General features: G+C 42.0%; 1 protein-coding gene across 1 annotated transcript in view; it reads right to left on the bottom strand.

Moving 5' to 3' along the window:
• LOC117826901 (disks large-associated protein 1-like) overlaps positions 1–18,681 on the bottom strand; it is a 126,930-nt gene extending 108,249 nt beyond the window's left edge. Inside the window, exon 1 of the mRNA XM_034703319.1 lies at positions 18,573–18,681. The gene's annotated coding sequence lies outside the window, so the exon portion shown is untranslated. The remainder of the gene's footprint in view (positions 1–18,572) is intronic.
• Between the last annotated feature and the right edge of the window lie 5,677 nt (positions 18,682–24,358).

The following is a 24,358-nucleotide window of genomic DNA, read 5'->3' as shown; positions in this document are numbered from 1 at the left end:
GTCCTGCCGTTCTGCCCGCCTCCTGCGCGTACATTTCCCCGGCGTTCACTCCCCGTCGCCTGCCTCTGCTTCTATTTACTGTCCCTCTCACTCGACCTCGGGCCTGTCCCCTCTGACCCGATGAGATGCTTTGCTCAGGACTGTAGTCCAGATCAGAGTCTAAAAAGCTAAAAAAGCAGAAGAATGTATGACATTTAGTACCTTGTCACCAGTACAACTTGATAATGCTAGAATGACAGTTGTGAGTGCTAACAGCAGCCATGTTTGTTTGTGTTTTTAACTTTCACTGTGATAATGTTTTGGTGAGGACCGGTTTTGAATCAGTCACCATCATATGGTCATGAATCAGCGGCGTTTGTGAATGTGAGCGGGGGCGTCATTTTGGAGGAGCTCCGAGGGGAAGGGGGGAGGGGTTAGACAAAGTCCTGAAGACATGCTACATTCAAATTCATGCTAGTTTTCCATGACTACCAACCCTAGCTTTAAACTATCCAAAAAGGTTCATTAGGTCTGACACTGTATACTATTGCATACCATTGCACTTGCAGTGGTCTGAAATGGTTTTAGATTGTCTTGGTCTACTTTTTGCTTTATTGCACGTGTGCATGTTCCAGATGTTTCTTTTCTGTGTTCATGTCCCATATGCACGTCCCAACAACATCATGTGACTCTTCTGAAGAAGACCACAGGGAGTCTGTAGTCGAAGCATGTCAAAGTAAAAAAGAAAAACACACAGGTCTGGATAAAAGAACTGTCTTGCAATTCTATTAAACTGACTTCTACACATCATAAGATAATTTATATCAAACACCAAAGATTCAGATCTGATGTGCTACCACTTAGGGGGATGCTAACATTGCTCCACAGCTGCCTGCAGTGTCTGCAGACAGTGTTGGCTTATTTATGCCCATACTGATTACTGTAACATGCCATTAATCGGTTATCGATTAATCGGTCTATCTTAAATCCTGATCCTCTTTGAAGTGCCGTCATTGTTTACAGTCCAGCTGCAACTTGAGATACAAGAAAGAGTTTAGATTGATGACATCTACATCGGCTTGTTATCTGCACTCGTATGAAAATGTCAGTTCAAGGACAGAAACATCCATCCATCCATTATCTTGACCGCTTATCCCATTAGGGGTCACAGTGGGGGCTGGAGCCTATCCCAGCTGGCTTCGGATGGAAGGCAGGGTACACCCTATCACAGGGCTAACACAGAGAGACAGACAACCATTGACGCACAAACTCACACCTACGGGCAATTTAGAGTGATCAATTAACCTGGAGAGCATGTTTTTGGACTGTGGGAGGAAGCCGGAGTACCTGGAGAGAACCCACGCATGCACAGGGAGAACATGCAAACTCCACACAGAAAGGCACCCGCCCGGCCCGGGATTTGAACCAGGAACCTTCTAGCTTTGAGGCAACAGCGCTACCCACCGCACCACCGTTCAGCCGGACAGAAACATAATTATTATAATCAATGTTTTAACAACATTTATCTTATTTATTTAGTTCTTGCATTTATCTGATCCTTTTAACTGTAACTGATTTTCATTTTTCCATTTCTACTCATTTCATTTATTTATTTTATTTTCAAGTATTTTTTATGATTATGTCTTTTATTATTTTACACATATCTGTTGTTTTCTGTCTCTGTTCTTTTGTGAAGAAGCTGCATGCTTGTGAAGTATCTGATATTTAACCACATCAGATAAAGTACATGTTGTTAGTCTATGCTGTTTAAAATCACTTCAGGAGGTTTCAGGAATTTGTAGAATGACTCCAGGAATTCCTAAGAAAAGAGCACATTGCCTATAAATGTGATTGACAGTGACAGTTGGCATCCTTGACCAATGGTCACCTGACATGGTCATTTTAAGGTCTTCAGGGATAGAGTCCAAAATAACAATGTAGTACTGGTATTGAGATGTCCATATATGTGTGTGTTTTGAGGACACCTACATCCTTTATAAGACGGCCTTTGGAGACCGTCAGGAGGAGGTTTCATTTGGCCGAGTCGCCCTCCAAGCAGTCGCGATGCTTGTTACTGATACTGATGCTATTTGTTGTAATTAAACATATTGCAATACAAGCAAGCCAGTGTCACAAAGTTCATTCATTCTGCATCTGCACATCAAGGGCTGTTAAGACACGACACTTGTATGTACAGTATGAAAGGTGCTTTACAAATAAAGTTGAGTTACACAAAAAGCTCAACCATCATCAGGGGATTACATGGGAAAGATCTAGAGTTGTATTATCGCGCATGCATCCAGTTTCTTCATAGGACTGTTTTTTCTTCATGCCACTGACGTGCCCTCAAACATAATCAACCAAAAGTAAAACTCCAAATCATAAATCTTTCAGCAATAACAACCCTTCTCCTCACCATCATATTCTGCTTTCACATGCAGATATGCTCATGGAAACTAACGAGTGAAACAACATTTTATTGACTGGCAGAAAAACCCGCCCACAGCTTCACACAGCCCCGCAGGAGGACGCCAGACCTCTGAGCCAATCATATGCATTAGTGAAGAATGCTCTGTGCGGCCTCTTGCATCCACATCACTGCAGACTGTTCTCACTGTTCTGTAAACACAGAGTCAGTCACACTGTACTTCACACCATGATGGTTTGAATTTTGCAATTATTCCACGGTTCATATGCACGCTGCCTGGAGGTGATCCCCACGGATCACAGATCTCCACATCCGGCTTTAGTCACTCATGAATCACTCTGATCTACAGCAGAGAGCACGGCAGCTTTCTCTTCATAGTGTACACTGATTCCTCTGGGCCTGTCTGCTTTAAATGGATCCTGCCTGCTCTCACACACACACATCTACACACACACAGATTCTTCCTCCATCTTCGGTGGTAGCGCTCCCAGTGGGACCAACAGTTTCTTAGTGTCTTCACTCAGGTGTAGCAAAGCTCATTTAAACACAAACAGCTTGGTACATCTCCACTTCTCCTAAAAATACCCCCCTCACTTCATCTCCTGCTGGTCTGAACACTATTTCCTTACAAAACACACCACGTCATCTCTTCTTGATAAGGTTTATTCAGCCATCTTATCGTGGCTGTGAGAATGAGCTCTGGTTTTCCATTAAAGGAGTATTCCACATTTTCCCAGGGCTGCATGGAGGACGGTTTGTCTCTGTGACCGGCTGCTCTTCAGAAGGGATACTCCTTCTTTCCCCAGGGTCAGCAGGCAACACAAGCACCAGCTGGGAAATGGGGAATCCTCCCTTTATCTCTCTCTCTCTTTCCCTCTCTCTCCCTCTCTCTCTCACACACACACATACACACACACACACACACACACACACACACACACACACACACACACACACACACACACACACAGAGAGAACACACTATCATCCATCAAAGTGATTCCATCTGCTCGGGCTTTCCCCACGATTCACTTGTCCCACTTTTTCACAGTAGGCACCTTTCCAATAATACCATTCAAAGCAGGATTAGCTCATTGTTTACTCTGCTCACACACACACACACACACACACACACACACACACACACACACACACACACACACACACACACACACACACACACACACACAAATACATCTGATAATTTAGTATCTACGGTTTTGTAGAGAACAGTGTGTGAGCCTGGAAATGGTGCAGAAACAAACAGGTTTTCTGATGTTAAATCAAAGATCTGAAAAATGTCTCAGTAGAGATTACACTGAAACAGAGAGATGAGTGCTCGGGTCGGGGTCTCTCACAATCAGCTAAATTGTCAGTAGCCTTGTCTCCATCTGCAGAAAACTGTAGCCAAGCTGACCGACGTCCACCGTGGCTAAAACACTTATGTAACTCATACATCCCCTCTTCAAAAATACTGAAATATCCCTTTAAATTGTGTGTTTCAGGCCTGGTTAGAGGTAACCTGTGATTCCTCTGAATGCTTTACCACCGTAACACTCTGGATGACCAACCTGGAAGCTTCAGTGTGGCTACATCTGGTTAGTCAGGAGATCATTATCAATATCAAACATATTAACAAACTATGATCTCAGTCGTGACATTTAGCAATGGCCGGGTAGCCATGAAGCCTGCCAGTGCTTTAAAACAAAGCCAGCCCGACAATGATCTCATGCATGTGAGTTCAGACACCAGACTCGGCAATATTTAAGTAATGATGCACATGTGCCGCTAACTGGACATGGATGTCTACTACAGGTAGTAGATGGTATGGTGGCTTGCTCGTGTGTGATCCGGCGCCGTGCTCTCTCGTCCGTCAACACCCACCGGTTGCGTTTTCAGATCGCAGCACGGAGCAGGACCGCCGGACAGCTGGAGTCATGTGACCGAGGTTTTCCCCACGGTAATCCCTGAATCAAGGATTCTCCTCCTCCTCCTCTCCTCATCCATGTTGTCTTTCTGGTCCTCTGAAAACCTCTGACCTGTTGACTCCAGGCCTGGCTCCGCTCATCATGACTTTGGTTTGTTGTTGTAGTTAAGTGAAATACGATCTGGTGATAACACAGAGTGTTTTATTCTGAAAGTTAACCGGATGTTTTCATTTTGTTTTGGTGAAACCTGACTTCCTGTCCCCGCTCCATCTGCTCTGTTGAGATTGATGCGTCGTGCTCCGGCATCCGGGGTCAATAGAAGTCTTGTGTATCTGATCCGGAGGGCTCCGACCTGCCGGATCAGAGACGCAGCCGGAACGCAACGGAGCGGATCCAGTGGAAGTTAACACATTGACTAGAATAGAAACCTATCAGATCTGGAGCTGTGACGGATCGGAAATGGACCGGACATGGATCTGGTGGAATTTGGCTGTAAGAGTACTGACCGTCAAATTCCACCAGATCCGTGTCCAGATGTCTGAGCTGGAGGGGAGTCGGATGATTGTTGATTCAGTAATTACCGTGGGAAACCTTTGGTCACATGACTCCAGCTGTCAGGCGGTTGATGTTCCAAAGGAGATGCTTGTGTGAATCACGAGACCAGATTCAGCAAATATATATATCTCTGTCTCCTTTACTGTTCTTTTAGCTGTTAGCTTTAAAAAAGCCCAAAAGCTTCCCTATGCAACGTTTAGGGACCAGGGTGCTGAGAGAGCTAACAGCTGATGAAGCTCTACTGGATGGAGACCTGTACCCTTAATGGGGATCAGCTCGAGTGGTGGAGCAGGAGGACGCGGCGTTGTACCTAAACTATCTCTGTGAGGCCTGGACTCAGAGAAGTCCCGGACTTCCATCAGAGCAAGCTGAAGGGTTGATTTGATTCAACAAATGTGTGTGTGTCAGCTGTTTAATGTTCATGGATGACAGCTGTTCAACAGCACAGACATTTTGAATCTCAGTCTGTTAGGATGTCATCAGTCTGTTATTGTTAATGTTGTAATTAATTATGATTTTTATGTATGTATGTTGTATTTTAAATGTTGTTGGATTTTTTGTTTTAGCCACAAATTATATGAATAATAAATGTTATTTGTGTTGCACATTTCAGCGTTTCACATTTAAAATAATCATGAATATTGATATTGAATAAAGTGATGACCTGCTTTAAGTAGTCATTACAAAGGCTACATGTGATTGTGGAGAGTGTTTGGTCCTTTGGAATAAACTGCGCTCAGCTCTTAGTTTCTTTTTACCAGTCGACTAATCTGAATTTCAATTTCCATTTAATCGACTTGGAGATTGGTTGCTGAAGAACGCCCCTGATTGAGAACAAAGCACTTTAAACTGCAGATGTAATGAAACAAATACATTAGAGAAAGGATTCAGGATGTTCTTTTTGAGACTCTGCACCTGAACACTGTGCTTCTGTCTTTAATCTGCACTCCTGTCGCATCTACCCACCTGAATACCACGAGCAGGATGTCCATTAACTCCCTCGTTCTTAAGCAGATCTCAGATGAATGTGTGACTCATGCTGACCATTCACCGAGCGGCTGTGTCACAGAATCGTTTTAGTGTCCACACCTGCTCTGAATGTACCGAGTGGGGTTATGTCGGCCACAGGAAACAGTCTGTGAGTTGTTTTTTATGGATGTATGACAACTCATGTTCAGTTTGAGGACTTTCTTTCAGCAAGTTTGAAAAAGAGATCATTGAGTCAAACAGGAAGCCTGCGCTCACACCTGGTGGAGACACTTTATTCTATTTTAGGGGCTTTTCGGCTGGAGGAACTTAATTCAGGGGTAGATAATCTCTCCCCTAAACAGCCCCTGCTAGGGGGATAGTCCTTTTCAAAGGTCCTGGGACTTTTGGGGGGCGGGGCCTGCAATGCTGAACGTGTCTGATTGGTAGATTAACCGCAGTGTTTTTATTCCTCCCTCCGTCCACAATAACATCACACACATCTGTGATTCTCTTGATTTCTCTTTCTTTCATTAGTTTTTATTTGTTCTATCTTTTTTGTATGTGTGTGTACTTTTCAAAAGAAGAAGCTGTGATTCTCTTGATTTAGCAGCTTGTAACAGTAGTCTTCTCTCAGCCCACCGTGAACGCGTCTCTCCCGGTGTTCTGGTTTTAAAAGTGACCCTGTAAACTGGAGACCTTCAGCTGAACGTGTCAGTGTTTGTGGAGTTTACACAGCTGATGAAACACAGAGGGAGTTCCTGGGAATGCAAACTAGTTCAGTTTTTATTAAGATTTCAAAATATCCTCATCAGATATTTAATGATCGTCTAAAGACGTTTATGAGGGATGCATCCGGCTGAGAGTCTCCAGTTAACACGGTCGCTGTTAAAACCAAAACACCGGCCGATCTCTGACACAGCTTTTTAAGTTCAAAAGGATTTTAAAGCCGTGTTGAAACGTCTTTGCTACTCGCGCTTATCTCCTCTCACGTGTTGATTCATTCATTGCTTTTTACATGTTTTTAACCTCAAGTCAAAAGTTTCACATTTTTTCATGTTTTTCTGCTTTTGGAGCACCATTTCAAATTTGAGGAAAATTACCTTTTTTCGACAGGCTCCGGGGTCAACTTTTTTGCCAAATGTTTTTTGTCAACTTTTTTTTTTTGCAAAAACATTTTTTTTCAAAAATGTTTTTTTTTTTCAAAATTATTAAAAAAAAAAAAATTGTTTAAACAAATTTTTTTTTTCAAATATTTTTTTTTCAAAAATTTCTTTTTTCAATTTTTATTTTTTTCAAATTTTTGGTTAAAACAATTTTTTTGTCATTTTTTTTGTGTGAAATATTTTGTTTTTAAATTTTATTTTGTAAAAAAAAAAATGTCATTTTTTTTTGGTCAAATTTTATCTGTCAAATTTTTTTTTGTCAATCTTTTGAGTCTCCAGTTAACAGGGTCGCCATTTAAACCGAAACACCGGCCGATCTCTGCCATGGCTTTTTGAGTTCAAAAGGATTTTAAAGCCGTGTTGAAACGTCTTTGCTACTCGCACTTATCTCCTCTCACGTGTTGATTCAGTGAATCCATCTGTGATGAAATATAGCACCATCTAAAACAGCGCCAGCTGAGTCTCTTCATGCTAACAGGCTAACTGTTGTGTTGCTCATAATGATACCTGCCTGTCCATCTGCTTCTATGGTGTCATCTGTGATGAATAGCATTCGTCTTTGATTTACTGCCCTCTACTGGTCTGGTGGTGTAGTGCATTTACTTTGTATTTCCTCCAAACGTCACTGGCCTGATTTGCACAATCTACCCGGGACTTCAGCCCCATGGGGGGCAGGAACCTTTTAGTTCAGGGTAAAGTAGTTCTGGGGGCTGAAAGACTCTTGGTCGAAATGCACCTTTTGGCGTAGTGTTTTTGTTAGACAGAGATTAAACTAAGGTTGTTGGGTTAACTCTCACTTTAGCTTCAAAGCTCCATAATTGATATCAGATATAGAGTTCAAGGAAACAGGAGGGGGAAAGAGGAGGAAGTCGCTGAAGCAGTAAAGAGCAGGGCAGCAGAAAGGCTCGGGGCAGAAGAACTCAACAAAGCAGGACTATAAAATGCAAGACCACAGGGCTGGAGTTTATGTATAATTGATCCCAGTACTTCAGAATATTACCACTTAAGCCGGGACATAGGTGGCACAGGGAGGGTGAGGGAGGTGGCTGCAGAGGAACAGACATGCAGCAGCTTTCCTTCAGAGCTACGGAACAACAGTTTCAGTGTTAGTGGTGAAGGATCAGGCTTTTACCAGGACTGACTGAGGTCCAGTAGACTATGGGAGTCTGTGAGGTGGATTCATCATGAAGTTATTGATGCCAAAAACATGATCTATAACTGTTCTCATTAATCAGACTCCTCATTCTGAACGAAGTGACAGTGACGGTAACCAACTGTTACACATAATGATATGGTGTTATCCACTGGGAGTCATTACACTTCCCCTGCATGGTCTGCACTTAATCCAGCTCGGGTGCTCACCGTGCACAGCTAATGCATTGTGACATTAGAACAAGACAGCGCGTATCTCCTCTGATGTTGAAGCCACTGTGCTCACACTACTGTACTTATTATTGAACACGCAGAGGAGCTGATGTGTACTCGTGAAAAATGACGCAAGGACATCCACATAAAGGACCGAGTGATCATGAGACAATCTGAGCCTTCATAATGTGTCACTGAACCTTTATCTTGAAAAGAGTGTTATTTACTAAAGCTTCAAATGTGATTGTGATGTGATTGGCTATAGTTGTTATATGTTAATTGTGTGTTGGTTTAAGAATGTGTTCACAGATTTGGTCAGCGTTGTACTGCTAATATAAACATCAGGGATTTCACTATGTGGTGTTTCATTCAAGCATACCTCTACAAAGACATAATAATGACTATAAGGTCAAAGTGTTCTGATCCCAAACCAGGACCCAAACCTTGAGGGGTGAAGTAACAAGGGAGGGCAAGTGTGAGTCAAGACCATGGACTGTATAAATAATGGAAGAAGTATCTGTGACGTCACCCATCTGTTTCTGAAGCGCTGTTCTGAGGCCAATCGGCAGCCGCATTGGAAAGTTTGAACTCAACATATCTGCTGTTGAGCAAGTGTGACGTAAAGAAGCGGGCTTTGAGCTTTTGAGTTCCTCCAGTCTTCCAGTTAAATACACACAGACGACAGATGAGAGTCCACTGTTCAAGAAAGAAGTGAGTCGGAGGAAAGTAACTTCACAAAGCGTCTACCTCAAAACAGAGAAAGGGAGAGCTTAAACAGAGCTTTCAATCGCGACCCATTCTCCAATGAGCGTCGTGTCTTTAACACGAACCATCGAGTTGAATAGCTCCTCACCTACAAGTTCGAGTCCTCTCTTCAGTTCATGACAGTTCACAACATGAGCTCCACCTTTTAGATGGAGCTGAGGAGGGCCTGGAGCCTGCTAGCACACCTCTACCATGCACACATCCATCTGTCAAGTCAGCAACGTCCCTCATGATGAAGAGCTCTGGATGCATGAAAAACTCTTCGAAATGAGCTGTAGAGACTGTTTTGCCTACCAAGGTGTAAACATGTTTGGTTCTGCTGGTTGAACATTCGGATTACTCAAGTAGACACTCGAGGAACTTCAGTTTTTTGTGCATTTACTTCATTTTTAAACCTCAGACTGTATAAAATATGATCATAGTATCTGTGACGTCAGCCATCTGTTTCTGAAGCGCTGTTTTGAGGCCGATCGTCCGCAGCGGCCATATTGTTGCTGTCGAGCGAGTGTTACATAAAGAGGCGGGCTTTGAGCCTTCTAGCCAACAGCTACAGAGTTCCTCCAGTCTTCCAGTTAAATACACACAGACGACAGATGAGAGTCCACTGTTCAAGAAATAAGTGAGTCGGAGGAAAGTAACTTCACAAAGCGTCTACCTCAAAACAGAGAAAGGGAGAGCTTAAACAGAGCTTTCAATCGCGACCCATTCTCCCATGAGCGACGTGTCTTTAACACGAACCATCGAGTTGAATAGCTCCTCACCTACAAGTTCGAGTCCTCTCTTCAGTTCACGATAGTTCACAACATGAGCTCCACCTTTTAGATGGAGCTGAGGAGGGCCTGGAGCCTGCTAGCACACCTCTACCATGCACACATCCATCTGTCAAGTCAGCAACGTCCCTCATGATGAAGAGCTCTGGATGCATGAAAAACTCTTCGAAATGAGCTGTAGAGACTGTTTTGCCTACCAAGGTGTAAACATGTTTGGTTCTGCTGGTTGAACATTCGGATTACTCAAGTAGACACTCGAGGAACTTCAGTTTTTTTGTGCATTTACTTCATTTTTAAACCTCAGACTGTATAAAATATGATCATAGTATCTGTGACGTCAGCCATCTGTTTCTGAAGCGCTGTTTTGAGGCCGATCGTCCGCAGCGGCCATATTGTTGCTGTTGAGCGAGTGTTACATAAAGAGGCGGGCTTTGAGCCTCCTAGCCAACAGCTACAGTGTTCCCGCTTGTCAATCAAGTCAGCTGTGCCTCTCATTGGAGGACTTGTGATCTAAGAATCTTCGAAACTGCTGCGTTATGTAAAAAGTCACCCCCTGTACAGTGTGTGCAGACTACAGACTACACTCGTCTTTTGTACCAGGCTGTAAACATGTTTATTTCTGCTGTAAAGATCGGCTTTGTTGAATTGGTGTGTATGTGGTTTCCGGTACTGCAAGAACCAGCCTCAAGCGAATCCTCGGTGAACTGCAGTTTTTAGCACTTCTGCATTGGGCTCATATTTTTAGACAAGAGGTTGCCGCCTGCTCAAGACAGGGCGGAGAGCAGAGTGTTCCATTTTACAGACACACTTACAAAGAAACGTGGAAAACTGAAAGCACAGGCTCCCCTCTTTCAAGATCCACACCATCATATCAACAAAGATTCCTCTTAAGCTCAATCTTATATCACCATATGCATCAGCCTCTTTAGTATGCATGCATTCATGAGCACCATGTGAAATGTGTTGATTAAAGATTCAAAGGGCCTTTCAGGCGAGGATGATACGATCATGACTTCCTTTCATTTTCTAGGAAAAAGATGTGAAAAGATGACACCGTCCGTGTGTTCTGCATGTGACCTGTCAGTCCGGCACACTCTCCCTGCTGGGTCACGATGTGATGAAAGCAGCGGACAGCTTCAGTAAGTCAGTGGAAATCTGAGGTAAGAGCTGCCTCAGCATGCAGCTAGCAATTCTAATCCAGCTAAATGTATGGGCCGCAAACCGCCTCATACTCGGTGACAGCTGTGTGGTCGTGCTTTCTAAATGTGAAAAAGAAAATCTTGAAGAATGTGACTTTGATATGTTCAGATGTGGGACGGTGTCAGACTTTCAAGTCTTCTAAAGACTCGTCAAGGTCAAAGCAGAATGAACTGAACACACTGGAGGGACACTTTGTTTTGTCTTTTTGCTTCTGTCGTTTCTGCTCTTTGTAAGTTTCACCATGAGCAGAGTTAAGGCAGCTCTGCACACACACACACACTCACACACACAGTCACACACACACACTCACTCCCAGCAACAATGAACCAGGTGAGGTGAAGATAATGTGAGCTACTCCAGGCTTATAATAGGTGTTCTTCTGACTTTACGCCAAACAGAAAGGTTGAAAAGAAGAACTCAGAGACGGGTTTCAGAGATGCTCTTCACAGCTTCGTGTGGAAACATTCTGGATTGCTGCCTGTTGTGATGATGGAAGCTGGGAGGGTAATTCAGGGGGAAAGTATTACAGAGGGTCTACTTTGTTATGTTCATGGATTTGGGGCAAGCAAGGGTCAAGTAGTTAGCTAGTTGTACCTAAAATCTCTAAAAGTAGTATGGGAGGTAGAGCCTTCAGTTATCAGGCCCCTCTCCTTTGGAATCATCTACCAGTCAAGGTCCGGGAGACAGATACCCTCTCCACTTTTAAGAGTAGGCTTCAAACTTTCCTTTTTGATAAAGCTTATAGTTAGAGCTGGATCAGGCTTGGACCAGGTCTTAGTTATGCTGCTATAGGCCTAGACTGCCGGGGGAACTGGCACACTGACACACTGGGATCCTAGCTCACCCCCTTCCCCCCAACCCCTTCAACACTTACTTTAACTCCCCCTGTCCCATTAAAGTTACTAACCATAGACCTTTCTGGAGTCCCTGAGCTCCCTTGTCTCGTAGATTCCTCTGAGCTGCCGTAGACGTCCTCCTGCTGCGGACGATCTGGACTCCAGCTGATACGGACGTGCTGGACTCCAACGGCAACAGCTTCTACGACTCGTCTCATCACTATCACCTCTCTCTCTTACTCCCCTCTATCTGTCTTTCCAGACCCAACTCGGTCTCAGCAGATGTGTGTCCAACATGAGTCTGGTCCTGCTGGAGGTTTCTGCCTGTTAAAGGAAGTTTTTCCTCTCCACTGTAACTAGCTAAATACTGCGATGTGCAATGCTCATGGTGGATTAAGGTGGGGTCAGACTGAGTCTTACCCTGTCTTGAAGTTGGGTCTCTGTTCATAATTTGACATAGAGTGGTCTAGACCTCCTATGTTTGTAAAAGCGTCCTGAGATAACGTTTGTTGTGATTTGGCGCTATACAAATAAAGATTGATTGATTGATTGATTGATTGATTGATTGATTGATTGATTGATTGATTGATTGATTGATTGATTGATTGATTGATTGATTGATTGATTGATTGATTGATTGATTGAAGTATATGGAACGTAACGTAGGCAGTGGGGGAGCCAGGGGGTGGCCATGTCCACCCCTGAAAACTAATTGGCCACCCTGAAATTCTTAAACATGATTGGCTATTTGCCATGTCAGAGGCATTCCTTATATTCAAATCAGCTATTGTGTTTCAGCAGAGACAGTAGTTTCTGTGGATTTGAATATTATTTTTGTTGATGCTTTGACTTTGGACGATCATCTTCATTTGAGTCCTTAAAGAGTTCAGCAGATTTAAATGTTGACACTGTAGAGTTACATTTTTAATGTTAACATTAGAAATCTACAAAAATGTAACATTTGTTAAAATGTTGTATAAAAATAAGTTAAAGGAGATGTGATTAGTGGAAGTAACCCTCCTAGGTTTGGGGTAAGCCCCTAATGTTTTCCCCGCCTGGCCAACAGTCAGTGCCCCAGTTTGGCCACCCAACAATTTTGTGGTGGGGCTTCAGCCACATCAATAATCACATTAGCATCTTAACTTTGTGATGACCTTTCAACTCATGGCTTGAGACAAATGGTGGGCCAGAACAGGGGCAGCACTTCCAATAAAAACAGAAAGAGAGTAAATTTACGTGACCGCTTTTCCCAGCAGCGCTAGCGCAAACTTTCTCTCACAACAACAACGATGGCGGACAACGGCAGCTTGTCTCCTCGGCCAACCACTGCTTTGCCTTGGAATCCATTAGTCTCTTACTTTTTAGCTGCAGGACAATGGGGGAAACACGTTTGGTTTGTGTTTTTGATCACAGCAACACCACCCCTCGCCCCTGATGTTAAGCGGTTCACGGTTCTAGACCAGAAAAAACGATTCTCAATGGAGCACCGGCTCCGAACTGGCCCTGAAACTGCCTCGGTCAGAGTAACTTGTCTTTTCTCTTGGACCTTGCTCAGAGTAACTCTTAATTTCAGCTAACGCAAAGACAGACTGTTATTTGTATTTCAATTCTACTAAAAGTTGTAATAAGTGATGCTTGAGTTTGAAAAGTGAAAATATCTGATTTGAAAAATGTCTTCCCACCTGCAGCTTGAGTCCATGCTCCTCCCACTGCACTGTGGGGTCTCAAGAGTTAGGAGTGAAGAGAGGAGGAATCCTTCAAAGGTTTCCCACTCTTTTTAAGAAATCAATCTGGTACATGTACAACTCCATCCTACTACCACAGTCTGTTCATTCAACTCCAACACACAGGAGTAATAAAAGTGGTTTAACACACATAAAGTAACTCACACACTCAGCAGCTAGGGATGTACTGAGATGAATCATTAATAACTCTGATTTTACTACAGCCGTGATGCTCTACAACCCAGATGGAAACAGGGACAGATAGTCGGTCAAGTCTGAGCTTAAATCTCCGTTTAAAGACAAGGAAATAATCTGTTTTTCATGATGCCTCTGCAGTACTCTATATGATATCTAAGGTCTGTGTGCTGCCTGCTGGATCAGCAGACTCTCTTACTGTATATGCACGAGTAAATATTTCCAGCATGTGACGCTCGCCTTGTGCAGCCCGCTCAGGTAGCTGTTGTTTATTTTTGAACAATCACCCAACAAAGGTAGAAATGCAGTAAAAAATGTTTAAAAAATGATGTTTATTTTACTTTTTTGTAATTTACTTTTCATATTTTAGGGTAAGGGTAAATCTAAAAATTAATTACAATTTTCCAAGTTTTCAGTCTTGCATGTAAACCCTTTATGAGATAACAATAATAGTAATAATAGTAATAATAGTAATAATAGTAATAATAATAATGATAATAATAATAATAATAATAATTATTATTATTATTATTATTATTATTATTATTATCATTATTATTATTATTATTATTATTATTAGTAATAATAATAATAATATTAGCTGTAATATTAGTAGTATTAGTATTAGAAGTGTATAACACCATTATTATTATTATTATTACATTATTTTTGTTGTTGCTATTATTATTATTGTTATCATTTCTATATGTATTATTATTATTATTATTATTATTATTATTATTATTTGTGCTATTATTATTGTTATTATTAACATTGTTATTATTACTATTATTATTGTTATTGTTTTTATATGTAGTATTATTATTATTATTATTATTATTATTATTGTTGCTATTATTATTATTGCTATTATTTTTATATTCATTATTATTATCATCATTATTATTATCATTATTATTATTATTACTATTATTATTATTATTATTATTATTATTATTATTATTATTGTTATTATTATTATTTAAAATATCCAAGTTTTCAGTCCTGCCTGTGATCCCTTCATGAGGTCTGGTCTGTGGGCTGAATGTCTCCTCAGTCGTCTGAACTACAGATATCATTGAAGCAAAGTGAAAGGACTTCCTGTGAAGTTTTAAAGGAAACTTTGGGCCTGAAACAAAAACCTCCGTGGTTGCAGTGAACATCACACAATCAGTAGAACTGACAGTGGAGGAGTAACAGGCCGTTCAGACAGAACTTGTCATGTCATATTCTAAGTGTCGAGTCGCGCATTGTGTTCACACGAGATGTGTCGTCTAGGCAGCGCATCAGAAGCGAGACCTGTGAAAGTACAAACATGGATCGACTGCGACACTATGAATGACTCATCAAATAACTAATGTATTGAAATAGTTTGAAGACAGTCAGAGACAAACTGTTCCCTTCAAACTGTACTCCGGAAAGCAGGAAGAAGAAGAAGAAGAAGAAGAAGAAGAAGAAGAAGAAGAAGAAGAAGAAGAAGAAGAAGAAGAAGAAGAAGAAGAAGAAGAAGAAGAAGAAGAAGAAGAAGGAAAGCCAGAGGGTTCAAACTGCAGATTCAACAGCACAGCCATTTCCTGTAAGCTGTTCCTCTCACACTGAGACGCTTCAACGCAACGTGTGACTGTATCTCCTTTGATAAGGACACAAAAACAGAAATGTGGGAACATCACAAGACTGACAGGTCCATGTGATCGATCAACAACTGATACCACATTACTTGATCCCCACATGAGAGACCGGGGATGTTGCTCTATTTTTTAATCTAAGGAAGCTGAAGAAATGGAAACTTTGACACAATTTATTTTGTATCATCTGTTTTCAACTAAACCTCAGCTTCTGGACGTTTGAAAAGGATTCATCAATTCACTGAAAATCAACAAAAGCATCATGACTCGTCTTCTGGCAGCATGTTAGTACAAGTATGATGCATTTCCTCCATCCAGGAGACTAACACTGACCCTGCAGTTAACCTCAGAGTACGGTGAACTAGTGTGCCAACCATGACTGATTCCACATGACTGATTTTAGTCTTACCACTTGCCTCTGCTCAACCTCATGTGGTTTAAATATCTAATAAAGTGAGGTTTTTTTTAGGTTTCAATGTTCTGATTTGTTTTGGATTCATAATTTACAGCCATATCCCATGAATACAATCACATCACAGTGTTGTAGTTTTTACATGTATTGCACAACTTTACTATCATCCTGTTCTTTGACCTTATTTAAATGTTTTTGGTGTAGGTTATAGATTCTGTGGATGTTTACATTTGAAGACAGGTCAAGACATGATAGAACGACAAACCAAAAATACCAGTTTAGGTATTGAGGAGCTCAGAGGCTAGTCTAAACTCTCATCCACGCCTTTATCACCTCAAGACTCCATTATTGCAGCAGCATCCTCTACGGTACACCCAACACCCTCCTCAACAAATTACAATACATACAAAACTCAGCTGCACGCCTCCTCACTCACTACCGCTCCAGAGACCACATCATCCCTCCATTGGCTTCCCATCACCTCCAGAATACAGTACAAGATCCTCCTCATCACCTATAAAGCCCTCCATAACCTAGCTCCCTCCTACCTCACTGACCTTCTGCAGCCATACAGTCCCTCCCGTAACCTCCGTTCCACCAATGCCAACCTCCTCACCCTGTCTCACCAAACCCAAGCACCGAACCTAGGGGGACAGGGCCTTCTCTGTCGCTGCCCCCACCCTCTGGAACTCTCTCCCCAAACACCTCAGACTCTCTCCCTCACTCACCACATTCAAATCCGGACTCAAAACCTTTCCTCATCTATTGTATCCTCCATGCATTTATCTTCAGCAGACTAGACTACTGTAACGGGGTCTTTATAGGACTCCCTAAAAAGTCCATCAGACGGCTGCAGCTCATACAGAATGCTGCTGCTCGAGTCCTAACAAGGACCAACAAAGTAGACCACATCACTCCAGTTCTTAGATCCCTACACTGGCTTCCTGTCTGTCAGAGAATAGACTTTAAAATCCTGCTGATGGTTTATAAAGCACTGAATGGTTTAGGCTGATCTGCTGCTACTGTATGAACTATCTGGACCTCTGAGGTCATCAGGTACTGGTCTGCTTTCAGTCCTTAGAGTCAGAAGGAAACATGGTGAAGCAGCATTTAGTCATTATGCTCCACATATCTGGAACACACTCCCTGAAAGCTGTAGGTCCGCTCAAACTCTCTCCTCTTTTAAATCAAAGACTAAGACTTTTTTATTTCCCACTGCCTTCCTATCTTATTTTAACTCACTTTAAAATAAAATTTTAACATACTTTTAATATATTTCTAATTTTCTTTTCTGTTTTAACATATTTGTCATTTTAATTGTGCTCTTTTATGCTTGTCTGAATGTTTCCAGGGCTTTTAATGTTTTAATGTAAAGCACATTGAGTTGCCCTCATCTATGAAATGCGCTATACAAATAAAGTTGCCTTACCTATTGTATAATTTATTTTTTTTAAAGTGTCTTAGAGAAACTTTTAAAGCACTTTCATAATTATTATTATTTTTATTAACAGAGGACATTTCTTTAAGCTGTGTGTATTACATGGGAACCCCTATAGTCTGCACTGTCACAAGTACTGTAAGCTATTAAAGGAATGCACTATGCAACTCATTCCCCCCATGCATGTTAAGTGTAGTTGTAATAATATGATGAAGATATTCTCCTGTCTTGTTGAATGTTGGACATGCTGGGATCTGCACGTCCCCTCCTCCTCCTCCTCCTCCTCAGCCACAGGCGGCTCTGACGCTGCCATCCTCTGGGCGACAAACTTCCCACTGAGGCGGAAGATTCAGAGTATACACACCCCCACCCCCTCCATCCCCCACCATCCACTGAACATTTCTGCACCACACAGCACTCCTGACATCACATGCGCCTTTCTCAGATAAGAACTGGTCAGTATAGCAACTGCACGAGCTTCCGAGACTTCTTGCCTCCATAGCAACCCAGCCTCCAGCTGTGCGCGCCCGGTCTGCATGCGCACCTCTCATCCGGCACTGCAGCCTGTGTGTCGGGGACGGGGACCCCCTATCACCCTGTCACCAGGTCCACGAGTACACAGAGTCACATCACTGACCAATTATTGTACAGCTCCCATCACAAACCCTGTCTCAGCTGATTACATATATATCTGTCTACCTTGGTGGTGTTGTCGCCATACATCATCACAGCACTGCACCTCTGTGGATGATGATGATGATGATGATGCTTTGGCTGCTGGACAACACGTCTCTCCCACACAGACTGTTCTGCTGTCATGGTGTCAATCAATCCACAAACTTTCAAGACAGATATAAGATGAGATCAATAAGACTCTTCTGGAGATGATGTACCAGGCGTGAGACTTTTATTCATTTAGCAAGGACACATCTGAAAGGCGACAGCAGCGAGAATCCCCCCCACGCGCGAGAATGGCACGTCTGAGGGCTGCTGTTGGAGCTTTAATGCAGCTGAGAGCAAAAAAATGAAGCAAAGCCCCCCTAACGATGGCTGTACCGCCACTAAAACGCACAGTTTGGAACAGACATCCATCCATCCACCTCACCAGGTGTGACTCATATTCTCTCTGATGACCAGGTTCTGATAAGCTGTTGAATCCTGAGCCCCTTTACGCGCTCGGACCTGAATCCCATCAGTCCACGGATGAGAGCCCCGCTTACCTCTATGCAGCTCTTCTTCACTCCATCGCTGAACGGAGGCACCGGCTGCTAAATCCAAAAGCACGTCCGTTACTGCAGGCGAGGCGACCACAACAGAGTCACTGGTGGAATGTGTGTATACGTGTGTGTGTGTGTGTGTGTGTGTGTGTGTGTGTGTGTGTGTGTGTGTGTGTGTGTGTGTGTGTGCGCGCGTGTGCGTGTGCGTGTGTGTGTATGTGTGTGTGCGTGGTTGTGTGAGCATGAGTGAATGTGGGGGCATCAAGTGGCGCAAGCCTGCGGTCTGTCAGCTGTGCCAAGTTAACTGTGATTACACCGGAAGTAGTCGACTGGACTCTACAAAATAAAAGCCAACAAATACATGAGAATAAATAAATAATGACATATAATAACAAATACTGCAGGTCATCTTTTTAACTCCCTAAAACACAATGTATTCAATATAAACGAGTGTCCACTGTGTTGTCTGATGTGTCTCATTTTTAGTCAAAATGTCTTCTCCCACTTGATTTAAGATAAATTTACTGAACAAGTAACATTTGAGCAAGATAGAGGGACTTGTTTTAAGACATCTTAAATATCTTGTGAAGTCAAACAATCTTGAAATGATCTTGTTTTGAGTTTTAATTTAGAAGAAACAAGGTTTATTTAACATTTCAGACATTTTTCAAGCTGAGATCTTATTTGTAGAAGACGGATAATCTTGATTTAAGACAAACACTTTACTTGATTTAAGGAAATGACTTTTATTAATCTATCAGAAAACAGATCCATTGATAAAAGAGAGAAAGAAAGAAAGAAAGAAAGAAAGAAAGAAAGAAAGAAAGAAAGAAAGAAAGAAAGAAAAAAGGAGGGTAGGACAGCAGGAATAAAAGAATGAAACAAACAAACAAAAAAAAGAGAAAATAGGAAGGACAGCAGGAAAGAACGAAAGAAAGAATGAAATACAGAAAGAAAGAAAGAAAGAAAGAAAGAAAGAAAGAAAGAAAGAAAGAAAGAAAGAAAGAGAAGTTGTTGTTTTTAAGGGTGGGTTTCAGTTTTCAGACTCTGTTTCTTTAAATCAGATAAAAATATTCCTCCTCAAACTCCATGCACACAATGAAACACCTCCTTTAGAGCAGAGCTGGCTTATCCTAAAAAACAACATGACTGAATATTAGTATATCCAGCTCACTATGAGAAGACATTATATCTCAACATGAGACAATTCAACTTTGTCATCTTATTTCAAGAACAAGATGGTCTTAAACCTAGAGAAGTGCTATAATACAACTCAAATTAAGGTGAATATATCTCAAATGAAGAAGTTGACACGAAATGTATTAGTGAAAAAATACTAATTATTATCATTCCTGTCTTATTCTGAGACACTAAGATTTAAAATACTGGTCAAATATTGTTAAAATAAGTTTTCACTGCTAATTTTAAGATCACAGTTTTCTAAATATTCTGTCTTATTTTAAGAAATCTTACCAAGAACATTTTCACTTCTTCTATTGGCAGATTTTTTCTTATTTCAAGGTTTCTTGTTTGTGGAGGAGCATTTTTTTCCAGTGTGTTTCTGTCACACGACATGTTGAGAGGACCAAGTTCAGGTGAAGTTTTATGAAACAGGTTTATGGAATTTATTTTGGAGTCACCTGCTGATATGTTTCTACAGATTATTTTCAGATTGTGACATGGACAATGTCTTTATTTGAAAAAACAAAATAAAGATTGTCTTTGGACTGTAGCAAACCTGTCCAATCATTGCTTCTTTATCTTTATTGGTCCTTTATTGTGAGAGTGGGTGAGAGTCTAAAGTCTTTTTTTATTTTCAGCTCTAGTCAGCTGTAAGTGTTGTTTTTTTCTGACATTTATCCATGTGAGAAAATACTTTAACTTTGTCCAAAGAGGCTTTTATTTTGAAGGCCTGAATCCCAGTATTATTGTGTTACTGCATGAAACTTCACTCTGGCTGATTCATAGAACTGACAGAGAGGCAGAGGCAGAAAAGCTTCATCTCTGTGTCCCTTGTACAGTGGAGTCATTTCAGTGATTTCATGTGTTCATGTATAAAAAGAGGACATCCTGCAGAGTTAAAGTCAAGCTGGTGATGAAACCATAAACTTGGACACTTTGCATTAAGGGGCAGATCTATGTTGGCATGATTTATTTTGGAGGAGGGAACAAGGGTGTCAAAACAAGGCACAACAACATCACTTTGTTTGAGTGTTGTAATGAAGGATGACATGCATCTCTCCAGGATTTATCCTCCCCTCACTCTCAGGACTTCACGGTCTAACTGCATTATGAAGGGCATGCTGTCGGACTTGGCAGTCTGTCGGGTTTCCCTGATAGAAGTTCAACCACCAGCTGAAGGTGAACCCCAAACATTGATCCACCCTAACTTTGTCATTTTGATGTGTAGTGAGAAGCATGTCGTGTGGTCAGAGGGTCAGAGAGGAACTTTTTAATGCTGTTTATTTATTATCTGACTTACAAGTTGATAAAAGTGACAGTTCCTCTTTAGGGGGGAATGGAAAGTCATTTTAGTCTAGTTCACTTTTCAGACTCAAGTCAAGGGCCCATTTCAGATCCAGCCAACGATCCAGCCTCTAGTTCTGAAGAACCCTTGACTGGGTAGTGGTCCTTCAAAATTTAGCAACAAGGGTCAGGGTTGAAATCTTATTCTTGGAGATGGGGCATCAGCTTTTTCATATTTTTGAATTTCATACACAGGACTTCATCATCACTGAATTAATGGTCTGACTTGTACTGCTATTATTGACACTTTCATTCCTACCCCTAATATGTGTTATTGTAAATGCTAACATGAGACCTGTTGCAGGGGCGGATCTACAGCCTAGAAGCAGAACCTAACACAAGCAAACAGAACCAGAACCAACTCAAGCAAACAGAACCAGAACCAACTCAAGCAAGCAGAGCCAGAACCAAACTCAAGCAAACAGAGCCAGAACCAAACTCAGGCAAACAGAACCAGAACCAAACTCAAGCAAGCAGAACCAGAACCAACTCAAGCAAGCAGAACCAGAACCAGAACCAAACTCAAGCAAGCAGAACCAGAACCAGAACCAAACTCAAGCAAGCAGAACCAGAACCAACTCAAGCAAACAGAACCAGAACCAACTCAAGCAAACAGAACTAGATCCAACTCAAGCAAGCAGAGCCAAAACCAAACTCAAGCAAGCAGAGCCAGATCCAACTCAAGCAAACAGAACCAGAACCAAACTCAAGCAAAAAGAAGCAGACCCAACTCAAACAAAGAGCCAGAACCAACCCAAGCAAACAGAACCAGAACCAACTCAAGCAAACAGAACCAGAACCAACTCAAGCAAAAAGAACCATAACCAACTCAAGCAAACAGAACCAGAACCAAACTCAAGCAAAAAGAACCATAACCAAACTCAAGCAAACAGAGCCAGAACCAAACTCAGGCAAACAGAACCAGAACCAAACTCAAGCAAGCAGAACCAGAACCAACTCAAGCAAGCAGAACCAGAACCAGAACCAAACTCAAGCAAGCAGAACCAGAACCAGAACCAAACTCAAGCAAGCAGAACCAGAACCAACTCAAGCAAACAGAACCAGAACCAACTCAAGCAAACAGAACCAGAACCAAACTCAAGCAAACAGAACCAGAACCGACTCAAGCAAACAGAACCAGAACCAAACTCAAGCAAACAGAACCAGAACCAAACTCAAGCAAACAGAACCAGAACCAACTCAAGCAAAAAGAAGCAGAGCCAAATCAAACAAACAGAGCCAGAACCAAACAGAACCAAACTCAATCCATCCATCCATCCATCCATCACACACACACACACACACACACACACACACACACATACCAAACTTTCCCTCCCCGTCAGTTTCCCCTTTCTCACCTCATCTCCAGTGATCCGCTGTCCCTCTCCGTCTCCAGGTGTGCACACCTGAAGACTGATTACACTCACACCCTGCAGAACCAGCTTACCGACCAGGGAACGTGGAATCCGCGGAAACAGAGCGTCCCATATCCGCGTATTAAATAGAGATGTATGGCGGGTGAAGAGTGCCACATGGGAGCAGAATTGAAAGTTTGCATGTTGGATAATTTTATCTCCTCTAAACGAGCTTTAGGGTTTCACTAAATGACCACTAGAAAAATGTGATGTGCATCGTTGTTGAGGTTTGTATTGTTGATTAGTTATTGTTGGTTTAGATGTTGAAAATAAATGTTTTTGAACAGTTTCTGCAATTTAGTGACGCCCAGTGGGAGGAGCCATTGGCTTTATCAGAGGGCTGTGTAGAGCCAATAGACTGTATAAAATATGAACATAGTATCCGTGACATCACCCTTTCTGTTTCCTGAGCGCTGTTTTGAAGCCAATCGGCAGCAGCGGCCATATTGAAAATAAGGAACTCAACCAGGCAGAGTGTGACATAAAGAGGCGGGGTTTGAGCCTCCTAGCCAACAGCTGTGTGTTCCCGACCGGGATTCAAGTCAGCCATGTCCTTATTTGGGCAAAACTCGTAATCTTAATGTCTTCTGAACCGTCATGTTAGAAATAAATTCACCCCCCTACAGTGTGTGCCGATAGAGAGATTAGCTTCATAGAGCCAAGCTGTTTTTTGAACCAGGCTGTAAACATGTTTATTAATGCTGCAAAGATCGTCTTTTTCCCATTCATGTCTATGTGGTTTCCGGTGTTTCTGCAGCCAGCCTCAAGTGGATTCTCGATGTATTGCAGTTTATAACACTTCTGCATGGGCTTCATCGTTTGAGACCGGAGGTTGCCGCTTGGTGTTCAGCCCCCTTGGGTTGGGGTGTCCGATACTACAAATTTGGGTTTCAATCAGATGCGGAGTAATACAGGTGCAGAATCACCAATATCAATACCGCTACTTTCTATTATTAAAAGTATCTTATGCACTTTGATGTATTACATGCATGTTAAAACACAGGACAGTTTTTAAAGGCAAACAACAAATACTCTGCCTGAAGCATTTCCCTCCTTCTCCCTTCTTTTCTTTTATAATTCAGAGTTCTCTTTGACGTGGATTTTTACATGCTTTAACAACTTGCTGGTGTTACCACAGTAGCGAACAGCCTTCCTACACACGTCGCTGTTCGCTACATTTTCAGTGACAGCTGTCGCTGTTAATTTGAGAGCACAAAAGTTTAGGTTTGTGATTATTGGCTGAGGAGTAAACAGCAGAGAGAAGAAGAAGAGAAGTGTAACACAATGCAGAAATGAAGAAGGGATGTTAAAACTCAAGAGGAGCTGAGTGAAAGAGACGTCAACCAAATTGGAGAAAACAGAATCATCATTGCAGAATGAGCTTTGACGGAGTGACAGGACTGACTGAGGGAGAAGACAGACTCCTCTGCTTCATGGGGTCAGTTAGTATAATCACACACTCATCTAATCAATCAATAACACATAAATGATTCTGCCCAGATATGTAATTCTACCATGAAATATGTCTACTTCTTCCTCTTCCCTGAAACATCAAGTTTGAATGCCATGTGTACGGTAAACTAGCTTGCATCAAAGATCTGGTTCAGAATGTTCTTGTTGTGTATTTACTGCTGAGAGCTTTGATCACCATCCTCTGTCTCCTGAATAAAAGAAAGTCATCCTTCCTATCCGTCATGAAATCAGTTCATCCGCTTGTCGCTGTGACCAGAAGCTTCCTGAGTCAGCAGCATGTCGTACCACAGCGCTCACATATGCACGTTACAGACTCCTCAAACATGCTCATTTGTTCACGTTTGTTTAATACTTATGAAGGACGCTCTGAGT

The sequence above is a fragment of the Notolabrus celidotus genome, chromosome 15, assembly GCF_009762535.1.
Source record: "Notolabrus celidotus isolate fNotCel1 chromosome 15, fNotCel1.pri, whole genome shotgun sequence".
Taxonomy (NCBI): Eukaryota; Metazoa; Chordata; class Actinopteri; order Labriformes; family Labridae; genus Notolabrus; species Notolabrus celidotus.
The sequence above is the reverse complement of the archived record's forward strand: the minus strand, read 5'-3'. Positions and strand labels throughout refer to the sequence as shown.